At 36.8% G+C, this 9,211-nt stretch overlaps 1 long non-coding RNA gene across 1 annotated transcript; it reads right to left on the bottom strand.

Moving 5' to 3' along the window:
* Positions 1-445: 445 nt before the first annotated feature.
* Positions 446-8,790, bottom strand: LOC129928854 (uncharacterized). Its single transcript, XR_008780374.1, has 3 exons — positions 8,600-8,790; positions 882-968; positions 446-717 (listed from the first exon to the last, which is right to left on the bottom strand). It is a non-coding gene; the product is annotated as an uncharacterized LOC129928854 (long non-coding RNA).
* Positions 8,791-9,211: the final 421 nt, after the last annotated feature.

Raw genomic sequence — 9,211 nt, 5'->3', positions numbered from 1 at the left:
ATATCAAGGCAATATATATATATATATATATATATATATAAATATATGTGTGTGTGTGTGTGTGTGTGTGTGTGTGTGTGTGTGTGTGTGTGTCTCTCTCTCTCTCTCTCTCTCTCTCTCTCTCTCTCTCTCCCCCTAGTTCTGTTCTTATAGTTTAGTACATTGTATTAGTTATAATTCACACTTAGAAGTGTAATACCATGTAAAAATTAATCCTCTTTACAGTAGGCGCGGTGGCTGAGTGGTAAAGCGTTTGTCTTCCGAAACGGGGCCCCTGGTTCGAACCTGATGAGTACACAGCTCTAATGGGTACCTTACATTAGTTGGGGAGAGGTAAAGGCGGTTGGTCGTTGTGCTGAGCACATTACACCCTTGTTAACCATGGGGCCTATAGATGGGAAGATCTGAAAGGGGAACTTACATTACTTATAGATTTCTGAAGTAAGCTCAATACGCGTTATAGATGAGGAGGAAAAAATAGTGATTCAGTAGTGTACACCCGGTTAATCGAACCAGCCGGGTAATCGGAAAGAATCGTAAAGTATCGAAATCAACCCCATTCTACAGTCAATCTCCTGACGACTGTCCACTGTTTTACTAATTACCTCAATAAGAAAGGTAAACGTATAGTTGAGTTGCAGGTGCATATTTACATGGAACGGGTGAAATGATTTTTACTTAGCTGATTAACATTGAAGCTCATTAGATTAGAGACTGCTGAAAGATATTAAAATACAAACGCTAAAATGTAAATACAAAAAGATTTTTTTTTTATGTAAAAAGATTTGTAGAAAAAACAAACCAAAAAAGAAGCGGAACAAATGACCATTGTAAATATCCTTAAAAGTATTATTTTGTGAGTTATTTCTATTTAAACTTACTATCAAGATAGCCACATGACACCCTCATTAACCGTGTGCCACAGAAACAGATGACCTTTACATCATCTGCCATATTGATCGCAAAGTCTGAAAAGGGGAAATAAACTTTTCTTACTTTCAAGTTTTAGTTAGTTCAACTCGAAAGTTCTATAAAATCCTTCAATTAAAAGTCTGAACATGTTAGTAGCAGACGATACAAAATGAACTACTGTTTCGTAAAAAAACATGTTCGTTTTATCTTATCTTATCTTATACATTACAGACGTTACTTCGAAAAATGAAGATAAATACGTCCTACTCTTTTCATGTGTCAATCTAGTCATGCGTGTTCATCAATGACTCAAACTCTGCTAAGTCTTTGGTTTTCCTGTCTGATTCAGGCAACCCGTTACATTCTCTCATGGTTCATTACTCCATCGTTGGTTCGTAGCTGCAAGCAACTGGCAAGACAAAACCAGTGTAGATGTTCTGTAAACAAAACCTAATAAAATACCCAGAAATACTCAAAACTAAACGCATATTCCTTGTCCCATGATAAGACAAATCTATGCTAATGCTCCTTCTTCCCTAGTGCTATTAGAGCATGGAATGGGTTGCCCGAGTCAGACCGAATATATATTTTGTGCTATAAACAGAGCATGGAGTGGGTTGCCTGAGTCAGACAGAATATACATTTTGTGATGTAAACAGAAGAGCTTAGAATGCTCAATATAATTTCCTTTCAGACCTTGCGATCTACAGAGCAGACGATGTCAAGGTCATCTGTTTCTGTGGCCCACGGTTAACGAGGGTGTCATGTGGCTGGCACAACGACCAACCGTCTTTATTTTTCTCCAACTAATGTCAGGTACCCATTAGAGCTGGGTGGACTAAGAGGCGCCATAAATATCCCAAAATAAAAAAAAACAAGTCTTCACCTAGATTCGAACCCAGGACCATAGGTTCGGAAGCCGAGCACTTTACCCTAAGCCACCTCGCCTCCGCAGCGCTACATAGTGCATAAAAATGATCACCTAGACCAGTGGTCGCCAAACTCGTAATCCGAAAGAGACATATTTTTTAAATTACCGAATTTAAATTGATTGAAAGAGATAACTATTATAACTTAAGCTTCGCTCTCGATGAGATATAATTATTGGAATATTTAGAATTCATTCAAGTCATACTTATATAAAACAATATTTATTTTAAAGTATAACAATATAAATAACATAAAAAATATCTTTAAAAAACAACACTTCAAATACTCTTCCTAGGTAAACGAAACGTAAGACAGCTTTGTTTAGTAATGTTTTTAATTTTTTGGCACAATTTTGGTTTAACGTCTATAAGCCGATTTCTTCATTTATCGTTGAGAAGGTTGATGATGATTTGAACCTCACAAGTATTCACTCAAATGATGTTGGTGATGATTTGAACCTCACAAGTCCTCACTCAAATGATGATGATGATTTGAACCTCACAAGTCCTCACTCAAATGATGTTGATGATGATTTGAACCTCACAAGTCCTCACTCAAATGATGTTGATGATGATTTGAACCTCACAAGTCCTCACTCAAATGATGTTGATGATGATTTGAACCTCACAAGTTCTCACTCAAATGATGTTGATGATGATTTGAACCTCACAAGTCCTCACTCAAATGATGTTGATGATGATTTGAACCTCACAAGTCCTCACTCAAATGATGTTGATGATTTGAACCTCACAAGTCCTCACTCAAATGATGTTGATGATGATTTGAACCTCACAAGTCCTCACTCAAATGATGTTGATGATGATTTGAACCTCACAAGTCCTCACTCAAATGATGTTGATGATGATTTGAACCTCACAAGTCCTCACTCAAATGATGTTGATGATGATTTGAACCTCACAAGTCCTCACTCAAACGATGTTGATGATGATTTGAACCTCACAAGTCCTCACTCAAATGATGTTGATGATGATGATATAGATGAGATGTTAAAGCCAACTTTGTTGCCAATAGTTTTCTCAAGAAGAAATGCTTTTATTTGAGTCAACACTGACGCGAGATGCTTTACATCTTATCCCATTAGTAACCAACGAGAAACTTCTAACGCAGTGATTCTCAACCTAATTCGACCCGTGGGCCATTTTTTATTTCCAACACTCGTGTCGGGGGCCACATGAACGAAAAAAAAAACGACACGAAATTGACCCGAAACTATTTTGTTACAAACTTGTGGATCTGGTACTTACATTAATTATTTTTTATGTTTATATTTTTTTACGTGTCGGAAACGTCTCATTTTCCTGCCTCTTTTTTGGGGTAACTTTTCCCATCGATCCTCCAATGTCTAGGCGTAGTCTAATCTTTTCACATTCTTTTATTCGCGGCTCTAACCAAGAATGCCACCATTATTGTTTTCTAATCCGTTGATGTTCTTGTTTTTTTGTTTTTTTTTTTACACAGCTACACTTTCTTGATAAAACAAATATGGCGGCTTGTTTTCATGTTCCACAAAAAAAAAAAAGTAAAGATCAGTTCACTTTTCCTTTTAGGATTCAAATTTCAGAGTCCACGTGTAGTTTCTGCGGCTCTCTCATTTCATAAACCTACAAATTTTAGAGGCTTAACACCGGATCTGGCCCGCGAGCAGGGGCGGACTGGCTATATGGGCAAACGGGCAAATGCCCGGTGGGCCGGTACCAAACGGGCCGGTCTGGTCGCGACCAAAGAAAAAAAAATTCAATGCAGACAACTTTAAAAAAAAAAAAAAAGTGACAGCAGCAAGACACAAAGGCCCGAACACGTTTTCTTCTTGTTGTTTTTTTTAATTCTTATTACAATTAATTTTGTTTGAAATTCAATAAGAATAACAAAAAAATACACTATACACTGTACGTATTATCATTTGCAAATGTTAGACAGTACTTTCTGCTATGCACGAGCGGCATGGACTGATTTGATGTCTTCGAGGTTGTGTTTGGCCTAATCATTTTGCTAGTTGGTATGGGCATTTGATGGCACTCCCTTATTTTTTTTTTTTTGCTCCTTCCCTCCCCCGTCTTTTAATGGTTCCAATGAAATTGAACCAAAAAGAGGGATGAGAGAGGTTAAGTGAGAAAACATTGATATAACGCAGCAAAAAAAAAAAAAAAAAAGATAGGAGCGACAATTAGTTCTTTAACAATACTTAATAGAAATTAACTTGAACACATACACACAGCCGGGAAATTGCAGACCACCCAACTTATTCACATCTCAATATGGGTATAAAGCTCTACTTTCTGCGATTTGAAAAGAAAAATGAAGTTTCTTTTTGTTTATTTTTAATAACATAGATCTAAAAATATTACACTTAAGGCTTACAAAAAAAAATATTTAATCTAGATCTAAATCAATTTTTATACTATTATAATTAATGGCAAACTTTTGCTTAGTATGAAGTCATTAATGATGAAAATTATTACAATAAATACAAGAATTTATATAGCTCTGCCACATCCGATATTTAATGAAAGGAGATTTATATTTTAAATAATGGGTCATGGTATATTCATATACAAATCGCGTTTTTTGAGAATGTACTAGGAGGAAGCAAGAGCTTTTCACATTAAGTAAGTGCCTCTCTAACCGTTCTGCTTTCTCTTTTAATGGAATGGGTTGCCTAAGTCAGCCAGGAAAACCAATGATTTAGTATATTTTAAGTCACAGATCAACATGCATGACTAGATTGACACATGAAATGCGTAAGACGTAACAATCTTATTTTTTGAAGAAAAGTCTGTAATCTAGATCTATAAGTAATACCAAAAAGCTTCAAACTCATTAGGCTAATATTGTATTGTTTATAGTTTTCAGACATGTATAAATAGAATACATTATGTAATCATACGAATGCATACATCCAGTTTTCGATGCCTTATCAAACTTTATATATTTTGTAGAGAATTAGGCTTACACCTATAATATAACACATGGGCGTAGCCGGGAGGGGAGGGTCTTCAAACCACCACTTGCCTCAGACCTCATTGTCTGAAAGGGAAACTTTACTTACTGCCCCAGTGCAGTTTCCAAACTTCATGAGCGTAGCCAAAAGGGGGTTTGTAGTTTCCCTTCCCTCTCCAATACAAAAACTAAAGCATTTTACCATTTTCTACCAGTCGATGAACTCCATTGAATAGTAGATTTGGTTTTTGATTTTTTTTTATCGGAAGAGTAGCAGGCTAATTGCACTGTAGATACCTCAGAATTGGCATTTTTAAAGCTTAAAATAACGGAAATAATGCTTGATTCGGGGCATCGCCCCGGACCCCACTGGAGGGAGCTCGCAGCTCTCCCCCGGACTCCCTAGCTGCCCTTTGGCGGTGTGTATTGTCTTTCCACTAATTATAGGAAGATAGTATTCTAGGGTATACAAAAAGTTTGAAAGAATGAAAGATCAGAATGTAATGAAGATTAATTACATATATACACACACACTAATATATATATAAATTGCGGAGTGGGGTAAAAATTACCCCCGACCGAAAATGTATGACATGCCATTTGTGGTAATGCCCGGGCCGATTTTGATACCCAGTCCGACCCTGCCCGCGAGCATCAGAAGATCTGCATACTCACTATCTAAATCATGTAGATATTCTTTGAATTGAATATAAATGTATATATTCATAAATTTCTGTTCCATCACAAATAAGACCACCGCAAACAACCCTATCCCCCGGACAAAGCCCAGTATCTTCCCAGGGTTGACATTATCAAACAGTATTTTAAGTTGCGTGCTCTAAAATATTCCCCCCCCCCCTTTAATATCCTAGTATCTGGGGTCCACAGACTACTGGAATAATTTACGAGTATGCTACTAAGGGAATGAGCCTCTCTAAAAAAATAAGTAAATTGTTCCGCTAAATAATAATCATCATCATCATCAAACTCCATTTGAGTGAGGGCTTGAGAGGCTTGAGAGGCTTAAATCCTCTCTTGCAAAAGCCCTGGACAGAAACCCTGCTGTCTTGCGTTGTGCATACACGTCACCATACAGGTCGAGAATTTTTCCCAGACCTGTTGAGGCGGAGATCAGCATGTCTGGGGCAGTCAAACAGAATATGAGGCACGGTTTCCTCTTCCTCCCCGCAGCGGGGGCACCGTGGATCGAAATTTGGCCATAGCCGCGAGAAATATGAGCCAACAGAACAGTGGCCTGTCCTGCACTGTGCTATAATAGCCTGCTCAGGCCTGGACAGCCTCCACCACTGGGAAGTGTTGTCAGGGCGCCTCATGCGCTCCCAGACTCCACGTGCTTTTTGGGACTTGTCCCAGCACTCAAACCACTTTTCCATTTCTGTTTTTTTTTTAATTATAGCCAGAGCATGATGAAAACTTACAGCCTGTTGGTGGAATTTGCCCTCCCTGGTGGGCCAAGGAGTCTGTTGCCAGTCACACCTATGTGACTCGGTACCCTCTGCATTATTACAGGAGTGCCATAGCGCTGCTTTATGTTGTGTGAGGCCATGATGACAGTGTCGATATTGGGTGCCCATGGTCCAGGGCTTTGCAAAGCCTGTAATACAGATTTTGAGTCAGTGACCACAACGATCTGTGTTGCCCTCAAATGTCCCTCGCCGAGTTGAGAGTCGATGACTTTTAAGGCTTCACAGACCGCTAAATAATCAGAATTTCCGACGTGTTCCGTTAAGGAAGATGTTTGGGAAGCACTGATCTAGATAATACTCAGAATGAATCTAGTGATCCTCCTTAGATCAGAGTGATTATCAATTTTTTTTGCAAACAATACGAAACATCTGTGGGAAAACTCTGTGAGAAAGCGTGTGTGTGTTAGAGTGAATAAATCGTCTACAGATTGAAATGTCAAGAGTTTAATTAACACTAACTTGCTGAACAATTTAGAACGACTAGATCTAGACCTACACGTTGGCCTCTATTCTGAATCAATAATTATAAATCCTAAAACATTGTCCCAGTGAATATAAGAGCCAAAAAAAAGTATGTGTATGTTTTTTTCTTTGGAAAAAAAACCGGGGGGGGGGTGTATAATGCGGTTTGTGGAGTTGTTGTTTTTTTCTTAATGACTGACAAAATATTTTTAAAAAAATGTGTAAAGAATGGACTAAGCTGCGAATCGGTTCTTATTTCTGTTCCGTGTTAAGAGCAAAGCTTCAATGATCTACTTATCAGTAATTTACGGGTACAAATATGTTTGTAGTACTTGGGGGCAACATGTGATTCAAAGAGTTGTATTTTTACTACGTAAAAGGATTGAAGAGACGTTGACGATTTAAATGTAACATTCAAACTAATAATGTAACACAATAATATAATAAAACTAAAGTGAAAACGTGAGAATTTGATCACAAACAAAAAAAAAGAGAACAAAGGAAAAAAAAAGAAACATGCAGAAGAGAACATAAAAATTGGGGTAAGGTTATTAGAGATACATGGGAATTAAAAGTGTGGTGTTGTATGTGCAGTCATTGCTTGAAACTTTTGATGCAGCAACAACTGTTGTGAATGTCTGAGAGTTTCACTTACCTTACGGCTAATTGGATTATTCTTTCCAACCTTACAGTGGCAGACGTCAATTGCAGCACGATTAAGGAGATTAAGCATCATTGTGTGTGTGTGTGAGTGCATTAAGTGTGTACGTGTGTGTCCAGGGCCGGCCTTAGATAATTGCAGGCCTTATGCAAAGTGAATTTGGTATCCCCATATCAAATCGAAAAATAATTTTAAAAAAACAGCGAAAAAGAAAAGAAAATTAAGCAATTTATTTAAAACCTAGTCAGGCTGCCTGGCTAGTGTATACTAACAATAAGATTAGGCACAAGTTTTGCTATTTTTTCTTTTAAAAAATGTTTTAAGTCCTGTGCGATGCCCCCGCCAATTGTAGCCCCTAGGCCTTGGCGGCTGTCTTGTTTGCCTATGCCAAAGCCAAAGGCCGACCCTGATATATGTGTTTTAAGTGCGTGCGTATAATAATTAGTAATTTAAACAATTAAAAGTTCTTGGGACGGGTAAGATGCATTCGATTATATTTTTAAAAAGAAGAAAAATAGAAGAAAAAAATCTTCTGCATTTTAGCTATAAATTAAATCTAGAGAACGAAGAAGATCTATATAGATTCTAGTAGATAGACTACATATATAAATTTAGATCTAGTTAAACTAGTAGATGTAGATCTAGAGATCTTTATTTCATTGAGCATCAAATGAAAACTGGAAAATGCTAAAAGTAAAAGATCTAGATCTAGTAATCGATCTAGACTCTATATGACTATATCAGATCTACAATACATCTCTCATAGATCTAGAGTCTATAATGAGTATGTTTATATAATTTCTTCATTATTTGTAAGATTTTATCAATACTTAATGTTATAGACAAATCATTTAGATCTAGAAGCTAGTAGACTCTATCAGTCTATGTAGTATGTATCTAATGATCTAATCTTGCCTACTCTAGTCTCTACATTTAATCATTTAGATAATAGATCTACAATCATCTAGATATATATAGATCAATTAATCTAGATCTAGAATCTAGTTCTCGATTCTCCTTATGTAGATCTACAAGCTCTCCCGACAAGTCAGTTGATCTAGATCTATCTAGATTCTATATATCTAGAATCTAAAGATAGATGTAGTCATCTGTCATGTAAATGAATTTTAAACTTACGAGGTTCAAAGTTAGTTTTTTCTTCTATTTTTGATTCTAAGAAGAGTCCTACCTTTGAGTAATAAATAATCCAATCTGCTCCAATAATCCGTGCTATTTCAATAATCCAAGTTGTAAGGAATATCCAATAGTTGAATCACATTAAATTATCCAAAAAAGTAGATGATGAAAAAGAAATATTGTACACAAGAACACCAATAAAAACACGTCTGCTTCCACTCAAAGTATGTCGATTCGAGATCTAGATCTAGATCTAGGTGGTCTCAAACTATTAACTTCCGGTCAATGCAATGTTTTGCTTCGCTTGAATGAATTACGTTACGTGTAAAACTAATGTAGCAGTTGGAATTCGTTCAATATACTGACACTGATAATAAGGCGTGTCTTCGAGTCCGAAGATTAATTAGGTATGCAGTATTTCCCGTGGTTAACCAGTCCCAGCTGTGGACTACATATTTTGCCACATTCAGCGTAGACAAAACCATTTTCCATTTTGGTGGATTTAGATTTTCTTTTCGCTGTAGACATCAGTCCTCGGCAGTAGATTTTCGTTTGGCCTTAAATGTGTGTCCCGCGGCCTTTGAAAGAGATATCCAGCTGTCTGGTTTCTTTATTATAAATATGTAATGAGAGAAATTTCAAATTTGACAGTTCTCAAATAAAA

Source organism: Biomphalaria glabrata, chromosome 10, assembly GCF_947242115.1.
Source record: "Biomphalaria glabrata chromosome 10, xgBioGlab47.1, whole genome shotgun sequence".
In the NCBI taxonomy this organism is placed as follows: domain Eukaryota; kingdom Metazoa; phylum Mollusca; class Gastropoda; family Planorbidae; genus Biomphalaria; species Biomphalaria glabrata.
This window is presented reverse-complemented; position numbering and strand designations above follow the sequence as displayed.